The following is a 23,355-nucleotide window of genomic DNA, read 5'->3' as shown; positions in this document are numbered from 1 at the left end:
CGTCCCACTGTGACTGACAGAACTTATTCAGTAAACGTGAGTGAACTACGTGGCACTGTGACTGACAGAACTTATTCAGTAAACGTGTCTGAACTACGTGGCACTGTGACTGACAGAACGTGTTCAGTAAACGTGAGTGAACTACGTGGCACTGTGACTGAGAGAACGTGTTCAGTAAACGTCAGTGAACTACGTGGCGCTGTGACTGACAGAACTTATCCAGTAAACGTGCGTGAACTACATGGCACTGTGACTGACAGAATTTATCCAGTAAAAGTGAATGAACTACTTGGCACTCTGACTGACAGAACTTGTTCAGTAAACGTGAGTGAACTACGTGGCACTGTGACTAACAGAACGTGTTCAGTAAACGTGAGTGAACTACGTGGCACTGTGACTGACAGAACATATCCAGTAAACGTGACTGAACTATGTGGCACTGGGACTGACAGAAATTATTCAGTAAACGTGAGTGAACTACGTGGCACTGTGACTGACAGAACTTATCCAGTAAACATGTCTGAACTACGTGGCACTGTGACTGACAGAACGTGTTCAGTAAACGTGAGTAAACTACGCGGCACTGTGACTGCCAGAACGTGTTCAGTAAACGTGAGTGAACTACGTTGCACTGTGACTGACAGAACTTATCCAGTAAACGTGAGTGAACGACGTGGCACTGTGACTGACAGAACGTGTTCAGTAAACGAGAGTGAACTACGTGGCACTGTGACTGACAGAACGTGTTCAATAAACGTGAGTGAACTACGTGGCACTGTGACTGACAGAACTTATCCAGTAAACGTGAGTGAACTACGTGGCACTGTGACTGACAGAACTTGTTCAGTAAACGTGAGTGAACTACGTGGCACTGTGACTGACAGAACGTGTTCAGTAAACGTGACTGAACAATGTGGCACTGGGACTGACAGAACTTATTCAGTAAACGTGAGTGAACTACGTGGCACTGTGACTGACAGAACTTATCCAGTAAACGTGACTGAACTACGTGGCACTGTGACTGACAGAACTTATCCAGTAAACATGAGTGAACTACGTGGCACTGTGACTGACAGAACGTGTTCAGTAAACGTGAGTGAACTACGTGGCACTGTGACTGACAGAACTTATCCAGTAAACGTGAGTGAACTACGTGGCACTGTGACTGACAGAACGTGTTCAGTAAACGTGAGTGAACTACGTGGCACTGTGACTGACAAAAATTATCCAGTAAACATGAGTGAACTACGTGGCACTGTGACTGACAGAACGTGTTCAGTAAACGTGAGTGAACTACGTGGCACTGTGACTGACAGAACGTGTTCAGTAAACGTGAGTGAACTACGTGGCACTGTGACTGACAGAACTTATCCAGTAAACGTGAGTGAACTACGTGGCACTGTGACTGACAGAACTTGTTCAGTAAACGTGAGTGAACTACATGGCACTGTGACTGACAGAACTTATCCAGTAAACGTGAGTGAACTACGTGGCACTGTGACTGACAGAACTTGCTCTGTAAATGTGAGTGAACTACGTGGCACTGTGACTGACAGAACTTATCCAGTAAACGTGTCTGAACTACGTGGCACTGTGACTGAGAGAACTTGTTCAGTAAACGTGAGTGAACTACGTGGCACTGTGACTGACAGAACTTATCCAGTAAACGTGAGTGAACTACGTGGCAATGTGACTGACAGAACGTGTTCAGTAAAGGTGAGTGAACTACGTGGCAGTGTGACTGACAGAACGTGTTCAGTAAACGTGAGTGAACTACGTGGCACTGTGACTGACAGAACTTATCCAGTAAACGTGAGTGAACTACGTGGCACTGTCACTGACAGAACTTATCCAGTAAACGTGAGTGAACTACGTGGCACTGTGACTGACAGAACTTGTTCAGTAAACGTGAGTGAACTACGTGGCACTGTGACTGACAGAACGTGTTCAGTAAACGTGACTGAACTATGTGGCACTGGGACTGACAGAACTTATTCAGTAAACGTGAGAGAACTACGTGGCACTGTGACTGACAGAACGTGTTCAGTAAACGTGAGTGAACTACGTGGCACTGTGACTGACAGAACTTATCCAGTAAACGTGAGTGAACTACGTGGCACTGTGGCTGACAGAACGTGTTCAGTAAATGTGAGTGAACTACGTGGCACTGTGACTGACAGAACTTATCCAGTAAACGTCAGTGAACTACGTGGCACTGTGACTGACAGAACGTGTTCAGTAAACGTGAGTGAACTACATGGTACTGTGACTGACAGAACGTGTTCAGTAAACGTGAGTGAACTACGTGGCACTGTGACTGACAGAACTTATCCAGTAAACGTGAGTGAACTACGTGGCACTGTGACTGACAGAACTTGTTCAGTAAACGTGAGTGAACTACGTGGCACTGTGACTGACAGAACTTATCCAGTAAACGTGTCTGAACTACGTGGCACTGTGACTGACAGAACTTATCCAGTAAACGTGAGTGAACTACGTGGCACTGTGACTGACAGAACGTGTTCAGTAAACGTGAGTGAACTACGTGGTACTGTGACTGACAGAACATGTTCAGTAAACGTGAGTGAACTACGTGGCACTGTGACTGACAGAACTTATCCAGTAAACGTGAGTGAACTACGTGGCACTGTGACTGACAGAACTTGTTCAGTAAACGTGAGTGAACTACGTGGCACTGTGACTGACAGAACTTATCCAGTAAACGTGTCTGAACTACGTGGCACTGTGACTGACAGAACTTTTCCAGTAAACGTGAGTGAACTACATGGCACTGTGACTGACAGAACTTATCCAGTAAACGTGAGTGAACTACGTGGCACTGTGACTAACAGAACGTGTTCAGTAAACGTGAGTGAACTACGTGGCACTGTGACTGACAGAACATATCCAGTAAACGTGAGTGAACTACGTGGCACTGTGACTGACAGAACTTGTTCAGTAAACGTCAGTGAACTACGTGGCACTGTGACTGACAGAACTTATCCAGTAAACGTGTCTGAACTACGTCCCACTGTGACTGACAGAACTTATTCAGTAAACGTGAGTGAACTACGTGGCACTGTGACTGACAGAACTTATTCAGTAAACGTGTCTGAACTACGTGGCACTGTGACTGACAGAACGTGTTCAGTAAACGTGAGTGAACTACGTGGCACTGTGACTGAGAGAACGTGTTCAGTAAACGTGAGTGAACTACGTGGCACTGTGACTGACAGAACTTATCCAGTAAACGTGAGTGAACTACGTGGCACTGTGACTGACAGAACTTGTTCAGTAAACGTGAGTGAACTACGTGGCACTGTGACTGACAGAACTTATCCAGTAAACGTGTCTGAACTACGTGGCACTGTGACTGACAGAACTTTTCCAGTAAACGTGAGTGAACTACATGGCACTGTGACTGACAGAACTTATCCAGTAAACGTGAGTGAACTACGTGGCACTGTGACTAACAGAACGTGTTCAGTAAACGTGAGTGAACTACGTGGCACTGTGACTGACAGAACATATCCAGTAAACGTGAGTGAACTACGTGGCACTGTGACTGACAGAACTTGTTCAGTAAACGTCAGTGAACTACGTGGCACTGTGACTGACAGAACTTATCCAGTAAACGTGTCTGAACTACGTCCCACTGTGACTGACAGAACTTATTCAGTAAACGTGAGTGAACTACGTGGCACTGTGACTGACAGAACTTATTCAGTAAACGTGTCTGAACTACGTGGCACTGTGACTGACAGAACGTGTTCAGTAAACGTGAGTGAACTACGTGGCACTGTGACTGAGAGCACGTGTTCAGTAAACGTCAGTGAACTACGTGGCGCTGTGACTGACAGAACTTATCCAGTAAACGTGCGTGAACTACATGGCACTGTGACTGACAGAATTTATCCAGTAAAAGTGAGTGAACTACTTGGCACTCTGACTGACAGAACTTGTTCAGTAAACGTGAGTGAACTACGTGGCACTGTGACTGACAGAACGTGTTCAGTAAACGTGAGTGAACTACGTGGTACTGTGACTGACAGAACGTGTTCAGTAAACGTGAGTGAACTACGTGGCACTGTGACTGACAGAACTTATCCAGTAAACGTGAGTGAACTACGTGGCACTGTGACTGACAGAACTTGTTCAGTAAACGTGAGTGAACTACGTGGCACTGTGACTGACAGAACTTATCCAGTAAACGTGTCTGAACTACGTGGCACTGTGACTGACAGAACTTTTCCAGTAAACGTGAGTGAACTACATGGCACTGTGACTGACAGAACTTATCCAGTAAACGTGAGTGAACTACGTGGCACTGTGACTAACAGAACGTGTTCAGTAAACGTGAGTGAACTACGTGGCACTGTGACTGACAGAACATTTCCAGTAAACGTGAGTGAACTACGTGGCACTGTGACTGACAGAACTTGTTCAGTAAACGTCAGTGAACTACGTGGCACTGTGACTGACAGAACTTATCCAGTAAACGTGTCTGAACTACGTCCCACTGTGACTGACAGAACTTATTCAGTAAACGTGAGTGAACTACGTGGCACTGTGACTGACAGAACTTATTCAGTAAACGTGTCTGAACTACGTGGCACTGTGACTGACAGAACGTGTTCAGTAAACGTGAGTGAACTACGTGGCACTGTGACTGAGAGAACGTGTTCAGTAAACGTCAGTGAACTACGTGGCGCTGTGACTGACAGAACTTATCCAGTAAACGTGCGTGAACTACATGGCACTGTGACTGACAGAATTTATCCAGTAAAAGTGAGTGAACTACTTGGCACTCTGACTGACAGAACTTGTTCAGTAAACGTGAGTGAACTACGTGGCACTGTGACTAACAGAACGTGTTCAGTAAACGTGAGTGAACTACGTGGCACTGTGACTGACAGAACATATCCAGTAAACGTGACTGAACTATGTGGCACTGGGACTGACAGAAATTATTCAGTAAACGTGAGTGAACTACGTGGCACTGTGACTGACAGAACTTATCCAGTAAACATGTCTGAACTACGTGGCACTGTGACTGACAGAACGTGTTCAGTAAACGTGAGTAAACTACGCGGCACTGTGACTGCCAGAACGTGTTCAGTAAACGTGAGTGAACTACGTTGCACTGTGACTGACAGAACTTATCCAGTAAACGTGAGTGAACGACGTGGCACTGTGACTGACAGAACGTGTTCAGTAAACGAGAGTGAACTACGTGGCACTGTGACTGACAGAACGTGTTCAATAAACGTGAGTGAACTACGTGGCACTGTGACTGACAGAACTTATCCAGTAAACGTGAGTGAACTACGTGGCACTGTGACTGACAGAACTTGTTCAGTAAACGTGAGTGAACTACGTGGCACTGTGACTGACAGAACGTGTTCAGTAAACGTGACTGAACAATGTGGCACTGGGACTGACAGAACTTATTCAGTAAACGTGAGTGAACTACGTGGCACTGTGACTGACAGAACTTATCCAGTAAACGTGACTGAACTACGTGGCACTGTGACTGACAGAACTTATCCAGTAAACATGAGTGAACTACGTGGCACTGTGACTGACAGAACGTGTTCAGTAAATGTGAGTGAACTACGTGGCACTGTGACTGACAGAACTTATCCAGTAAACGTGAGTGAACTACGTGGCACTGTGACTGACAGAACGTGTTCAGTAAACGTGAGTGAACTACGTGGCACTGTGACTGACAAAAATTATCCAGTAAACATGAGTGAACTACGTGGCACTGTGACTGACAGAACGTGTTCAGTAAACGTGAGTGAACTACGTGGCACTGTGACTGACAGAACGTGTTCAGTAAACGTGAGTGAACTACGTGGCACTGTGACTGACAGAACTTATCCAGTAAACGTGAGTGAACTACGTGGCACTGTGACTGACAGAACTTGTTCAGTAAACGTGAGTGAACTACATGGCACTGTGACTGACAGAACTTATCCAGTAAACGTGAGTGAACTACGTGGCACTGTGACTGACAGAACTTGCTCTGTAAATGTGAGTGAACTACGTGGCACTGTGACTGACAGAACTTATCCAGTAAACGTGTCTGAACTACGTGGCACTGTGACTGAGAGAACTTGTTCAGTAAACGTGAGTGAACTACGTGGCACTGTGACTGACAGAACTTATCCAGTAAACGTGAGTGAACTACGTGGCAATGTGACTGACAGAACGTGTTCAGTAAAGGTGAGTGAACTACGTGGCAGTGTGACTGACAGAACGTGTTCAGTAAACGTGAGTGAACTACGTGGCACTGTGACTGACAGAACTTATCCAGTAAACGTGAGTGAACTACGTGGCACTGTCACTGACAGAACTTATCCAGTAAACGTGAGTGAACTACGTGGCACTGTGACTGACAGAACTTGTTCAGTAAACGTGAGTGAACTACGTGGCACTGTGACTGACAGAACGTGTTCAGTAAACGTGACTGAACTATGTGGCACTGGGACTGACAGAACTTATTCAGTAAACGTGAGAGAACTACGTGGCACTGTGACTGACAGAACGTGTTCAGTAAACGTGAGTGAACTACGTGGCACTGTGACTGACAGAACTTATCCAGTAAACGTGAGTGAACTACGTGGCACTGTGGCTGACAGAACGTGTTCAGTAAATGTGAGTGAACTACGTGGCACTGTGACTGACAGAACTTATCCAGTAAACGTCAGTGAACTACGTGGCACTGTGACTGACAGAACGTGTTCAGTAAACGTGAGTGAACTACGTGGTACTGTGACTGACAGAACGTGTTCAGTAAACGTGAGTGAACTACGTGGCACTGTGACTGACAGAACTTATCCAGTAAACGTGAGTGAACTACGTGGCACTGTGACTGACAGAACGTGTTCAGTAAACGTGACTGAACTATGTGGCACTGGGACTGACAGAACTTATTCAGTAAACGTGAGAGAACTACGTGGCACTGTGACTGACAGAACGTGTTCAGTAAACGTGAGTGAACTACGTGGCACTGTGACTGACAGAACATATCCAGTAAACGTGACTGAACTATGTGGCACTGGGACTGACAGAAATTATTCAGTAAACGTGAGTGAACTACGTGGCACTGTGACTGACAGAACTTATCCAGTAAACATGTCTGAACTACGTGGCACTGTGACTGACAGAACGTGTTCAGTAAACGTGAGTAAACTACGCGGCACTGTGACTGCCAGAACGTGTTCAGTAAACGTGAGTGAACTACGTTGCACTGTGACTGACAGAACTTATCCAGTAAACGTGAGTGAACGACGTGGCACTGTGACTGACAGAACGTGTTCAGTAAACGAGAGTGAACTACGTGGCACTGTGACTGACAGAACGTGTTCAATAAACGTGAGTGAACTACGTGGCACTGTGACTGACAGAACTTATCCAGTAAACGTGAGTGAACTACGTGGCACTGTGACTGACAGAACTTGTTCAGTAAACGTGAATGAACTACGTGGCACTGTGACTGACAGAACGTGTTCAGTAAACGTGACTGAACAATGTGGCACTGGGACTGACAGAACTTATTCAGTAAACGTGAGTGAACTACGTGGCACTGTGACTGACGGAACTTATCCAGTAAACGTGACTGAACTACGTGGCACTGTGACTGACAGAACTTATCCAGTAAACATGAGTGAACTACGTGGCACTGTGACTGACAGAACGTGTTCAGTAAACGTGAGTGAACTACGTGGCACTGTGACTGACAGAACTTATCCAGTAAACGTGAGTGAACTACGTGGCACTGTGACTGACAGAACGTGTTCAGTAAACGTGAGTGAACTACGTGGCACTGTGACTGACAAAAATTATCCAGTAAACGTGAGTGAACTACGTGGCACTGTGACTGACAGAACGTTCAGTAAACGTGAGTGAACTACGTGGCACTGTGACTGACAGAACGTGTTCAGTAAACGTGAGTGAACTACGTGGCACTGTGACTGACAGAACTTATCCAGTAAACGTGAGTGAACTACGTGGCACTGTGACTGACAGAACTTGTTCAGTAAACGTGAGTGAACTACATGGCACTGTGACTGACAGAACTTATCCAGTAAACGTGAGTGAACTACGTGGCACTGTGACTGACAGAACTTGCTCTGTAAATGTGAGTGAACTACGTGGCACTGTGACTGACAGAACTTATCCAGTAAACGTGTCTGAACTACGTGGCACTGTAACTGACAGAACGTGTTCAGTAAACGTGAGTGAACTACGTGGCACTGTGACTGACAGAACTTATCCAGTAAACGTGAGTGAACTACATGGCACTGTGACTGACAGAACTTATCCAGTAAACGTGAGTGAACTACGTGGCACTGTGACTGACAGAACTTATCCAGTAAACGTGAGTGAACTACGTGGCACTGTGACTGACAGAACTTATCCAGTAAACGTGAGTGAACTACGTGGCACTGTGACTGACAGAACGTGTTCAGTAAACGTGAGTGAACTACGTGGCACTGTGACTGACAGAACTTATCAAGTAAACGTGAGTGAACTACGTGGCACTGTGACTGACAGAACTTGTTCAGTAAACGTGAGTGAACTATGTGGCCCTGTGACTGACAGAACTTACCAGTAAACGTGAGTGAACTACGTGGCACTGTGACTGACAGAACTTGTTCAGTAAATGTGAGTGAACTACGTGTCACTGTTACTGACAGAACGTGTTCAGTAAACGTGACTGAACTATGTGGCACTGGAACTGACAGAACTTACCAGTAAACGTGAGTGAACTATGTGGCACTGTGACTGACAGAACTTGTTCAGTAAATGTGAGTGAACTACGTGTCACTGTGACTGACAGAACTTATCCAGTAAACGTGACTGAACAATGTGGCACTGTGACTGACAGAACTTATCCAGTAAACGTGTCTGAACTACGTGGCACTGTGACTGACAGAACTTATTCAGTAAACGTGAGTGAACTACGTGGCACTGTGACTGACAGAACTTATTCAGTAAACGTGTCTGAACTACGTGGCACTGTGACTGACAGAACGTGTTCAGTAAACGTGAGTGAACTACGTGGCACTGTGACTGAGAGAACATGTTCAGTAAACGTCAGTGAACTACGTGGCGCTGTGACTGACAGAACTTATCCAGTAAACGTGCGTGAGCTACATGGCACTGTGACTGACAGAACTTATCCAGTAAAAGTGAGTGAACTACTTGGCACTGTGACTGACAGAACTTGTTCAGTAAACGTGAGTGAACTACGTGGCACTGTGACTAACAGAACGTGTTCAGTAAACGTGAGTGAACTACGTGGCACTGTGAATGACAGAACATATCCAGTAAACGTGACTGAACTATGTGGCACTGGGACTGACAGAAATTATTCAGTAAACGTGAGTGAACTACGTGGCACTGTGACTGACAGAACTTATCCAGTAAACATGTCTGAACTACGTGGCACTGTGACTGACAGAACGTGTTCAGTAAACGTGAGTAAACTACGTGGCACTGTGACTGACAGAACGTGTTCAGTAAACGTGAGTGAACTACGTGGCACTGTGACTGACAGAACTTATCCAGTAAACGTGAGTGAACTACGTGGCACTGTGACTGACAGAACTTATCCAGTAAACGTGAGTAAACTACGTGGCACTGTGACTGACAGAACGTGTTCAGTAAACGTGAGTGAACTACGTGGCACTGTGACTGACAGAACTTATCCAGTAAACGTGAGTGAACTACGTGGCACTGTGACTGACAGAACGTGTTCAGTAAGCGTGAGTGAACTACGTGGCACTGTGACTGAGAAAACTTATCCAGTAAACGTGAGTGAACTACGTGGCACTGTGACTGACAGAACATGTTCAGTAAACGTGAGTGAACTACGTGGCACTGTGACTGACAGAACGTGTTCAGTAAACGTGAGTGAACTACGTGCACTGTGACTGACAGAACTTATCCAGTAAACGTGAGTGAACTACGTGGCACTGTGACTGACAGAACTTGTTCAGTAAACGTGAGTGAACTACATGGCACTGTGACTGACAGAACTTATCCAGTAAACGTGAGTGAAATACGTGGCACTGTGACTGACAGAACTTGCTCTGTAAATGTGAGTGAACTACGTGGCACTGTGACTGACAGAACTTATCCAGTAAACGTGAGTGAACTACGTGGCACTGTGACTGACGGAACTTATCCAGTAAACGTGACTGAACTACGTGGCACTGTGACTGACAGAACTTATCCAGTAAACATGAGTGAACTACGTGGCACTGTGACTGACAGAACGTGTTCAGTAAACGTGAGTGAACTACGTGGCACTGTGACTGACAGAACTTATCCAGTAAACGTGAGTGAACTACGTGGCACTGTGACTGACAGAACGTGTTCAGTAAACGTGAGTGAACTACGTGGCACTGTGACTGACAAAAATTATCCAGTAAACGTGAGTGAACTACGTGGCACTGTGACTGACAGAACGTGTTCAGTAAACGTGAGTGAACTACGTGGCACTGTGACTGACAGAACGTGTTCAGTAAACGTGAGTGAACTACGTGGCACTGTGACTGACAGAACTTATCCAGTAAACGTGAGTGAACTACGTGGCACTGTGACTGACAGAACTTGTTCAGTAAACGTGAGTGAACTACATGGCACTGTGACTGACAGAACTTATCCAGTAAACGTGAGTGAACTACGTGGCACTGTGACTGACAGAACTTGCTCTGTAAATGTGAGTGAACTACGTGGCACTGTGACTGACAGAACTTATCCAGTAAACGTGTCTGAACTACGTGGCACTGTAACTGACAGAACGTGTTCAGTAAACGTGAGTGAACTACGTGGCACTGTGACTGACAGAACTTATCCAGTAAACGTGAGTGAACTACATGGCACTGTGACTGACAGAACTTATCCAGTAAACGTGAGTGAACTACGTGGCACTGTGACTGACAGAACTTATCCAGTAAACGTGAGTGAACTACGTGGCACTGTGACTGACAGAACTTATCCAGTAAACGTGAGTGAACTACGTGGCACTGTGACTGACAGAACGTGTTCAGTAAACGTGAGTGAACTACGTGGCACTGTGACTGACAGAACTTATCAAGTAAACGTGAGTGAACTACGTGGCACTGTGACTGACAGAACTTGTTCAGTAAACGTGAGTGAACTATGTGGCCCTGTGACTGACAGAACTTACCAGTAAACGTGAGTGAACTACGTGGCACTGTGACTGACAGAACTTGTTCAGTAAATGTGAGTGAACTACGTGTCACTGTTACTGACAGAACGTGTTCAGTAAACGTGACTGAACTATGTGGCACTGGGACTGACAGAACTTACCAGTAAACGTGAGTGAACTATGTGGCACTGTGACTGACAGAACTTGTTCAGTAAATGTGAGTGAACTACGTGTCACTGTGACTGACAGAACTTATCCAGTAAACGTGACTGAACAATGTGGCACTGTGACTGACAGAACTTATCCAGTAAACGTGTCTGAACTACGTGGCACTGTGACTGACAGAACTTATTCAGTAAACGTGAGTGAACTACGTGGCACTGTGACTGACAGAACTTATTCAGTAAACGTGTCTGAACTACGTGGCACTGTGACTGACAGAACGTGTTCAGTAAACGTGAGTTAACTACGTGGCACTGTGACTGAGAGAACATGTTCAGTAAACGTCAGTGAACTACGTGGCGCTGTGACTGACAGAACTTATCCAGTAAACGTGCGTGAGCTACATGGCACTGTGACTGACAGAACTTATCCAGTAAAAGTGAGTGAACTACTTGGCACTGTGACTGACAGAACTTGTTCAGTAAACGTGAGTGAACTACGTGGCACTGTGACTAACAGAACGTGTTCAGTAAACGTGAGTGAACTACGTGGCACTGTGAATGACAGAACATATCCAGTAAACGTGACTGAACTATGTGGCACTGGGACTGACAGAAATTATTCAGTAAACGTGAGTGAACTACGTGGCACTGTGACTGACAGAACTTATCCAGTAAACATGTCTGAACTACGTGGCACTGTGACTGACAGAACGTGTTCAGTAAACGTGAGTAAACTACGTGGCACTGTGACTGACAGAACGTGTTCAGTAAACGTGAGTGAACTACGTGGCACTGTGACTGACAGAACTTATCCAGTAAACGTGAGTGAACTACGTGGCACTGTGACTGACAGAACTTATCCAGTAAACGTGAGTAAACTACGTGGCACTGTGACTGACAGAACGTGTTCAGTAAACGTGAGTGAACTACGTGGCACTGTGACTGACAGAACTTATCCAGTAAACGTGAGTGAACTACGTGGCACTGTGACTGACAGAACGTGTTCAGTAAGCGTGAGTGAACTACGTGGCACTGTGACTGAGAAAACTTATCCAGTAAACGTGAGTGAACTACGTGGCACTGTGACTGACAGAACATGTTCAGTAAACGTGAGTGAACTACGTGGCACTGTGACTGACAGAACGTGTTCAGTAAACGTGAGTGAACTACGTGCACTGTGACTGACAGAACTTATCCAGTAAACGTGAGTGAACTACGTGGCACTGTGACTGACAGAACTTGTTCAGTAAACGTGAGTGAACTACATGGCACTGTGACTGACAGAACTTATCCAGTAAACGTGAGTGAAATACGTGGCACTGTGACTGACAGAACTTGCTCTGTAAATGTGAGTGAACTACGTGGCACTGTGACTGACAGAACTTATCCAGTAAACGTGTCTGAACTACGTGGCACTGTGACTGAGAGAACTTGTTCAGTAAACGTGAGTGAACTACGTGGCACTGTGACTGACAGAACTTATCCAGTAAACGTGAGTGAACTACGTGGCAATGTGACTGACAGAACGTGTTCAGTAAAGGTGAGTGAACTACGTGGCAGTGTGACTGACAGAACGTGTTCAGTAAACGTGAGTGAACTACGTGGCACTGTGACTGACAGAACTTATCCAGTAAACGTGAGTGAACTACGTGGCACTGTCACTGACAGAACTTATCCAGTAAACGTGAGTGAACTACGTGGCACTGTGACTGACAGAACTTGTTCAGTAAACGTGAGTGAACTACGTGGCACTGTGACTGACAGAACGTGTTCAGTAAACGTGACTGAACTATGTGGCACTGGGACTGACAGAACTTATTCAGTAAACGTGAGAGAACTACGTGGCACTGTGACTGACAGAACGTGTTCAGTAAACGTGAGTGAACTACGTGGCACTGTGACTGACAGAACTTATCCAGTAAACGTGAGTGAACTACGTGGCACTGTGGCTGACAGAACGTGTTCAGTAAATGTGAGTGAACTACGTGGCACTGTGACTGACAGAACTTATCCAGTAAACGTCAGTGAACTACGTGGCACTGTGACTGACAGAACGTGTTCAGTAAACGTGAGTGAACTACGTGGTACTGTGACTGACAGAACGTGTTCAGTAAACGTGAGTGAACTACGTGGCACTGTGACTGACAGAACTTATCCAGTAAACGTGAGTGAACTACGTGGCACTGTGACTGACAGAACGTGTTCAGTAAACGTGACTGAACTATGTGGCACTGGGACTGACAGAACTTATTCAGTAAACGTGAGAGAACTACGTGGCACTGTGACTGACAGAACGTGTTCAGTAAACGTGAGTGAACTACGTGGCACTGTGACTGACAGAACATATCCAGTAAACGTGACTGAACTATGTGGCACTGGGACTGACAGAAATTATTCAGTAAACGTGAGTGAACTACGTGGCACTGTGACTGACAGAACTTATCCAGTAAACATGTCTGAACTACGTGGCACTGTGACTGACAGAACGTGTTCAGTAAACGTGAGTAAACTACGCGGCACTGTGACTGCCAGAACGTGTTCAGTAAACGTGAGTGAACTACGTTGCACTGTGACTGACAGAACTTATCCAGTAAACGTGAGTGAACGACGTGGCACTGTGACTGACAGAACGTGTTCAGTAAACGAGAGTGAACTACGTGGCACTGTGACTGACAGAACGTGTTCAATAAACGTGAGTGAACTACGTGGCACTGTGACTGACAGAACTTATCCAGTAAACGTGAGTGAACTACGTGGCACTGTGACTGACAGAACTTGTTCAGTAAACGTGAATGAACTACGTGGCACTGTGACTGACAGAACGTGTTCAGTAAACGTGACTGAACAATGTGGCACTGGGACTGACAGAACTTATTCAGTAAACGTGAGTGAACTACGTGGCACTGTGACTGACGGAACTTATCCAGTAAACGTGACTGAACTACGTGGCACTGTGACTGACAGAACTTATCCAGTAAACATGAGTGAACTACGTGGCACTGTGACTGACAGAACGTGTTCAGTAAACGTGAGTGAACTACGTGGCACTGTGACTGACAGAACTTATCCAGTAAACGTGAGTGAACTACGTGGCACTGTGACTGACAGAACGTGTTCAGTAAACGTGAGTGAACTACGTGGCACTGTGACTGACAAAAATTATCCAGTAAACGTGAGTGAACTACGTGGCACTGTGACTGACAGAACGTGTTCAGTAAACGTGAGTGAACTACGTGGCACTGTGACTGACAGAACGTGTTCAGTAAACGTGAGTGAACTACGTGGCACTGTGACTGACAGAACTTATCCAGTAAACGTGAGTGAACTACGTGGCACTGTGACTGACAGAACTTGTTCAGTAAACGTGAGTGAACTACATGGCACTGTGACTGACAGAACTTATCCAGTAAACGTGAGTGAACTACGTGGCACTGTGACTGACAGAACTTGCTCTGTAAATGTGAGTGAACTACGTGGCACTGTGACTGACAGAACTTATCCAGTAAACGTGTCTGAACTACGTGGCACTGTAACTGACAGAACGTGTTCAGTAAACGTGAGTGAACTACGTGGCACTGTGACTGACAGAACTTATCCAGTAAACGTGAGTGAACTACATGGCACTGTGACTGACAGAACTTATCCAGTAAACGTGAGTGAACTACGTGGCACTGTGACTGACAGAACTTATCCAGTAAACGTGAGTGAACTACGTGGCACTGTGACTGACAGAACTTATCCAGTAAACGTGAGTGAACTACGTGGCACTGTGACTGACAGAACGTGTTCAGTAAACGTGAGTGAACTACGTGGCACTGTGACTGACAGAACTTATCAAGTAAACGTGAGTGAACTACGTGGCACTGTGACTGACAGAACTTGTTCAGTAAACGTGAGTGAACTATGTGGCCCTGTGACTGACAGAACTTACCAGTAAACGTGAGTGAACTACGTGGCACTGTGACTGACAGAACTTGTTCAGTAAATGTGAGTGAACTACGTGTCACTGTTACTGACAGAACGTGTTCAGTAAACGTGACTGAACTATGTGGCACTGGGACTGACAGAACTTACCAGTAAACGTGAGTGAACTATGTGGCACTGTGACTGACAGAACTTGTTCAGTAAATGTGAGTGAACTACGTGTCACTGTGACTGACAGAACTTATCCAGTAAACGTGACTGAACAATGTGGCACTGTGACTGACAGAACTTATCCAGTAAACGTGTCTGAACTACGTGGCACTGTGACTGACAGAACTTATTCAGTAAACGTGAGTGAACTACGTGGCACTGTGACTGACAGAACTTATTCAGTAAACGTGTCTGAACTACGTGGCACTGTGACTGACAGAACGTGTTCAGTAAACGTGAGTGAACTACGTGGCACTGTGACTGAGAGAACATGTTCAGTAAACGTCAGTGAACTACGTGGCGCTGTGACTGACAGAACTTATCCAGTAAACGTGCGTGAGCTACATGGCACTGTGACTGACAGAACTTATCCAGTAAAAGTGAGTGAACTACTTGGCACTGTGACTGACAGAACTTGTTCAGTAAACGTGAGTGAACTACGTGGCACTGTGACTAACAGAACGTGTTCAGTAAACGTGAGTGAACTACGTGGCACTGTGAATGACAGAACATATCCAGTAAACGTGACTGAACTATGTGGCACTGGGACTGACAGAAATTATTCAGTAAACGTGAGTGAACTACGTGGCACTGTGACTGACAGAACTTATCCAGTAAACATGTCTGAACTACGTGGCACTGTGACTGACAGAACGTGTTCAGTAAACGTGAGTAAACTACGTGGCACTGTGACTGTCAGAACGTGTTCAGTAAACGTGAGTGAACTACGTGGCACTGTGACTGACAGAACTTATCCAGTAAACGTGAGTGAACTACGTGGCACTGTGACTGACAGAACTTATCCAGTAAACGTGAGTAAACTACGTGGCACTGTGACTGACAGAACGTGTTCAGTAAACGTGAGTGAACTACGTGGCACTGTGACTGACAGAACTTATCCAGTAAACGTGAGTGAACTACGTGGCACTGTGACTGACAGAACGTGTTCAGTAAGCGTGAGTGAACTACGTGGCACTGTGACTGAGAAAACTTATCCAGTAAACGTGAGTGAACTACGTGGCACTGTGACTGACAGAACATGTTCAGTAAACGTGAGTGAACTACGTGGCACTGTGACTGACAGAACGTGTTCAGTAAACGTGAGTGAACTACGTGCACTGTGACTGACAGAACTTATCCAGTAAACGTGAGTGAACTACGTGGCACTGTGACTGACAGAACTTGTTCAGTAAACGTGAGTGAACTACATGGCACTGTGACTGACAGAACTTATCCAGTAAACGTGAGTGAAATACGTGGCACTGTGACTGACAGAAGTTGCTCTGTAAACGTGAGTGAACTACGTGGCACTGTGACTGACAGAACTTATCCAGTAAACGTGAGTGAACTACGTGGCATTGTGACTGACAGAACTTATCCAGTAAACGTGAGTGAACTACGTGGCACTGTGACTGACAGAACTTATCCAGTAAACGTGACTGAACTACGTGGCACTGTGACTGACAGAACTTATCCAGTAAACATGAGTGAACTACGTGGCACTCTGACTGACAGAACGTGTTCAGTAAACGTGAGTGAACTACGTGGCACTGTGACTGACAGAACTTATCCAGTAAACGTGAGTGAACTACGTGGCACTGTGACTGACAGAACGTGTTCAGTAAACGTGAGTGAACTACGTGGCACTGTGACTGACAGAACGTGTTCAGTAAACGTGAGTGAACTACGTGGCACTGTGACTGACAGAACGTGTTCAGTAAACGTGAGTGAACTACGTGGCACTGTGACTGACAGAACTTATCCAGTAAACGTGAGTGAAGTACGTGGCACTGTGACTGACAGAACTTGTTCAGTAAACATGTGTGAACTACGTGGCACTGTGACTGACAGAACTTATCCAGTAAACGTGAGTGAACTACGTGGCACTGACTGGCAGAACTTGCTCAGTAAACGTGAGTGAACTATGGGGCACTGTGACTGACAGAACGTGTTCAGGAAACGTGACTGAACTATGTGGCACTGGGACTGACAGAAATTATTCAGTAAACGTGAGTGAACTACGTGGCACTGTGACTGACAAAACTTATCCAGTAAACATGTCTGAACTACGTGGCACTGTGACTGACAGAACGTGTTCAGTAAACGTGAGTGAACTACGTGGCACTGTGACTAACAGAACTTATCCAGTGAACGTGAGTGAACTACGTGGCACTGTGACTGACAGAACATGTTCAGTAAACGTGAGTGAACTACGTGGAACTGTGACTGACAACGTGTTCAGTAAACGTGAGTGAACTACGTGGCACTGGGACTGACAGAACGTGTTCAGCAAACTTGAGTGAACTACGTGGCACTGTGACTAACAGAACTTATCCAGTAAACGTGAGTGAACTACGTGGCACTGTGACTGACAGAACATGTTCAGTAAACGTTAGTGAACTACGTGGAACTGTGACTGACAACGTGTTCAGTAAACGTGAGTGAACTACGTGGCACTGTGACTGACAGAACTTATCCAGTAAACGTGAGTGAACTACGTGGCGCTGTGACTGACAGAACGTGTTCAGTAAACGTGAGTGAACTACGTGGCACTGTGACTGACAGAACTTGTTCAGTAAACGTGAGTGAACTACGTGGCACTGTGACTGACAGAACGTGTTCAGTAAACATAACTGAACTATGTGGCACTGGGACTGACAGAACTTATTCAGTAAACGTGAGTGAACTACTTGGCACTGTGACTGACAGAACTTATGCAGTAAACGTGACTGAACTACGTGGCACTGTGACTGACAGAACTTATCCAGTAAACATGAGTGAACTACGTGGCACTGTGACTGACAGAACGTGTTCAGTAAACGTGAGTGAACTACGTGGCACTGTGACTGACAGAACTTATCGAGTAAACGTGAGTGAACTACGTGGCACTGTGACTGACAGAACGTGTTCAGTAAACGTGAGTGAACTACGTGGCACTGTGACTGACAGAACTTATCCAGTAAACGTGAGTGAACTACGTGGCACTGTGACTGACAGAACGTGTTCAGTAAACGTGAGTGAACTACGTGGCACTGTGACTGACAGAACTTATCCAGTAAACGTGAGTGAACTACGTGGCACTGTGACTGACAGAACGTGTTCAGTAAACGTGAGTGAACTACGTGGCACTGTGAGTGACAGAACATGTTCAGTAAACGTGAGTGAACTACGTGGCACTGTGACTGACAGAACTTATCCAGTAAACGTGAGTGAACTACGTGGCACTGTGACTGACAGAACTTGTTCAGTAAACGTGAGTGAACTACGTGGCACTGTGACTGACAAAACGTATCCAGTAAACGTGAGTGAACTACGTGACACTGTGACTGACAGAACTTGTTCAGTAAACGTGAGTGAACTACGTGGCACTGTGACTGACAGAACTTATCCAGTAAACGTGTCTGAACTACGTGGCACTGTAACTGACAGAACGTGTTCAGTAAACGTGAGTGAACTACGTGGCACTGTGACTGACAGAACTTATCCAGTAAACGTGAGTGAACTACGTGGCACTGTGACTGACAGAACTTATCCAGTAAACGTGAGTGAACTACGTGGCACTGTGACTGACAGAACTTGTTCAGTAAACGTGAGTGAACTACGTGGCACTGTGACTGACAGAACGTGTTCAGTAAACGTGAGTGAACTACGTGGCACTGTGACTGACAGAACTTATCCAGTAAACGTGAGTGAACTACTTGGCACTGTGACTGACAGAACATCTTCAGTAAACGTGAGTGAACTACGTGGCACTGTGACTGACAGAACTTATCCAGTAAACGTGAGTGAACTACGTGGCACTATGACTGACAGAACGTGTTCAGTAAACGTGAGTGAAGTACGTGGCACTGTGACTGACAGAACGTGTTCAGTAAACGTGAGTGAACTACGTGGCTCTGTGACTGACAACGTGTTCAGTAAACGTGAGTGAACTACGTGGCACTGTGACTGACAGAACTTATCCAGTAAATGTGAGTGAACTACGTGGCACTGTGACTGACAGAACGTGTTCAGTAAACGTGAGTGAACTACGTGGCACTGTGACTGACAGAACTTGTTCAGTAAACGTGAGTGAACTACGTGGCACTGTGACTGACAGAACGTGTTCAGTAAACGTGACTGAACTATGTGGCACTGGGACTGACAGAACTTATTCAGCAAACGTGAGTGAACTACGTGGCACTGTGACTGACAGAACTTATCCAGTAAACGTGAGTGAACTACGTGGCACTGTGACTGACAGAACTTGCTCTGTAAATGTGAGTGAACTACGTGGCACTGTGACTGACAGAACTTATCCAGTAAACGTGTCTGAACTACGTGGCACTGTAACTGACAGAACGTGTTCAGTAAACGTGAGTGAACTACGTGGCACTGTGACTGACAGAACTTATTCAGTAAACGTGAGTGAACTACATGGCACTGTGACTGACAGAACTTATCCAGTAAACGTGAGTGAACTACGTGGCACTGTGACTGACAGAACTTATCCAGTAAACGTGAGTGAACTACGTGGCACTGTGACTGACAGAACTTATCCAGTAAACGTGAGTGAACTACGTGGCACTGTGACTGACAGAACGTGTTCAGTAAACGTGAGTGAACTACGTGGCACTGTGACTGACAGAACTTATCAAGTAAACGTGAGTGAACTACGTGGCACTGTGACTGACAGAACTTGTTCAGTAAACGTGAGTGAACTATGTGGCCCTGTGACTGACAGAACTTACCAGTAAACGTGAGTGAACTACGTGGCACTGTGACTGACAGAACTTGTTCAGTAAATGTGAGTGAACTACGTGTCACTGTTACTGACAGAACGTGTTCAGTAAACGTGACTGAACTATGTGGCACTGGGACTGACAGAACTTACCAGTAAACGTGAGTGAACTATGTGGCACTGTGACTGACAGAACTTGTTCAGTAAATGTGAGTGAACTACGTGTCACTGTGACTGACAGAACTTATCCAGTAAACGTGACTGAACAATGTGGCACTGTGACTGACAGAACTTATCCAGTAAACGTGTCTGAACTACGTGGCACTGTGACTGACAGAACTTATTCAGTAAACGTGAGTGAACTACGTGGCACTGTGACTGACAGAACTTATTCAGTAAACGTGTCTGAACTACGTGGCACTGTGACTGACAGAACGTGTTCAGTAAACGTGAGTGAACTACGTGGCACTGTGACTGAGAGAACATGTTCAGTAAACGTCAGTGAACTACGTGGCGCTGTGACTGACAGAACTTATCCAGTAAACGTGCGTGAGCTACATGGCACTGTGACTGACAGAACTTATCCAGTAAAAGTGAGTGAACTACTTGGCACTGTGACTGACAGAACTTGTTCAGTAAACGTGAGTGAACTACGTGGCACTGTGACTAACAGAACGTGTTCAGTAAACGTGAGTGAACTACGTGGCACTGTGAATGACAGAACATATCCAGTAAACGTGACTGAACTATGTGGCACTGGGACTGACAGAAATTATTCAGTAAACGTGAGTGAACTACGTGGCACTGTGACTGACAGAACTTATCCAGTAAACATGTCTGAACTACGTGGCACTGTGACTGACAGAACGTGTTCAGTAAACGTGAGTAAACTACGTGGCACTGTGACTGACAGAACGTGTTCAGTAAACGTGAGTGAACTACGTGGCACTGTGACTGACAGAACTTATCCAGTAAACGTGAGTGAACTACGTGGCACTGTGACTGACAGAACTTATCCAGTAAACGTGAGTAAACTACGTGGCACTGTGACTGACAGAACGTGTTCAGTAAACGTGAGTGAACTACGTGGCACTATGACTGACAGAACTTATCCAGTAAACGTGAGTGAACTACGTGGCACTGTGACTGACAGAACGTGTTCAGTAAGCGTGAGTGAACTACGTGGCACTGTGACTGAGAAAACTTATCCAGTAAACGTGAGTGAACTACGTGGCACTGTGACTGACAGAACATGTTCAGTAAACGTGAGTGAACTACGTGGCACTGTGACTGACAGAACGTGTTCAGTAAACGTGAGTGAACTACGTGCACTGTGACTGACAGAACTTATCCAGTAAACGTGAGTGAACTACGTGGCACTGTGACTGACAGAACTTGTTCAGTAAACGTGAGTGAACTACATGGCACTGTGACTGACAGAACTTATCCAGTAAACGTGAGTGAAATACGTGGCACTGTGACTGACAGAACTTGCTCTGTAAATGTGAGTGAACTACGTGGCACTGTGACTGACAGAACTTATCCAGTAAACGTGTCTGAACTACGTGGCACTGTGACTGAGAGAACTTGTTCAGTAAACGTGAGTGAACTACGTGGCACTGTGACTGACAGAACTTATCCAGTAAACGTGAGTGAACTACGTGGCAATGTGACTGACAGAACGTGTTCAGTAAAGGTGAGTGAACTACGTGGCAGTGTGACTGACAGAACGTGTTCAGTAAACGTGAGTGAACTACGTGGCACTGTGACTGACAGAACTTATCCAGTAAACGTGAGTGAACTACGTGGCACTGTCACTGACAGAACTTATCCAGTAAACGTGAGTGAACTACGTGGCACTGTGACTGACAGAACTTGTTCAGTAAACGTGAGTGAACTACGTGGCACTGTGACTGACAGAACGTGTTCAGTAAACGTGACTGAACTATGTGGCACTGGGACTGACAGAACTTATTCAGTAAACGTGAGAGAACTACGTGGCACTGTGACTGACAGAACGTGTTCAGTAAACGTGAGTGAACTACGTGGCACTGTGACTGACAGAACTTATCCAGTAAACGTGAGTGAACTACGTGGCACTGTGGCTGACAGAACGTGTTCAGTAAATGTGAGTGAACTACGTGGCACTGTGACTGACAGAACTTATCCAGTAAACGTCAGTGAACTACGTGGCACTGTGACTGACAGAACGTGTTCAGTAAACGTGAGTGAACTACGTGGTACTGTGACTGACAGAACGTGTTCAGTAAACGTGAGTGAACTACGTGGCACTGTGACTGACAGAACTTATCCAGTAAACGTGAGTGAACTACGTGGCACTGTGACTGACAGAACGTGTTCAGTAAACGTGACTGAACTATGTGGCACTGGGACTGACAGAACTTATTCAGTAAACGTGAGAGAACTACGTGGCACTGTGACTGACAGAACGTGTTCAGTAAACGTGAGTGAACTACGTGGCACTGTGACTGACAGAACATATCCAGTAAACGTGACTGAACTATGTGGCACTGGGACTGACAGAAATTATTCAGTAAACGTGAGTGAACTACGTGGCACTGTGACTGACAGAACTTATCCAGTAAACATGTCTGAACTACGTGGCACTGTGACTGACAGAACGTGTTCAGTAAACGTGAGTAAACTACGCGGCACTGTGACTGCCAGAACGTGTTCAGTAAACGTGAGTGAACTACGTTGCACTGTGACTGACAGAACTTATCCAGTAAACGTGAGTGAACGACGTGGCACTGTGACTGACAGAACGTGTTCAGTAAACGAGAGTGAACTACGTGGCACTGTGACTGACAGAACGTGTTCAATAAACGTGAGTGAACTACGTGGCACTGTGACTGACAGAACTTATCCAGTAAACGTGAGTGAACTACGTGGCACTGTGACTGACAGAACTTATCCAGTAAACATGTCTGAACTACGTGGCACTGTGACTGACAGAACGTGTTCAGTAAACGTGAGTAAACTACGCGGCACTGTGACTGCCAGAACGTGTTCAGTAAACGTGAGTGAACTACGTTGCACTGTGACTGACAGAACTTATCCAGTAAACGTGAGTGAACGACGTGGCACTGTGACTGACAGAACGTGTTCAGTAAACGAGAGTGAACTAC

This window comes from Phyllobates terribilis, unplaced genomic scaffold (genome assembly GCF_046119375.1).
Source record: "Phyllobates terribilis strain yellow unplaced genomic scaffold, ASM4611937v1 Scaffold_2__4_contigs__length_985480577, whole genome shotgun sequence".
Classification (NCBI taxonomy): Eukaryota; Metazoa; Chordata; class Amphibia; order Anura; family Dendrobatidae; genus Phyllobates; species Phyllobates terribilis.
This window is presented reverse-complemented; position numbering follows the sequence as displayed.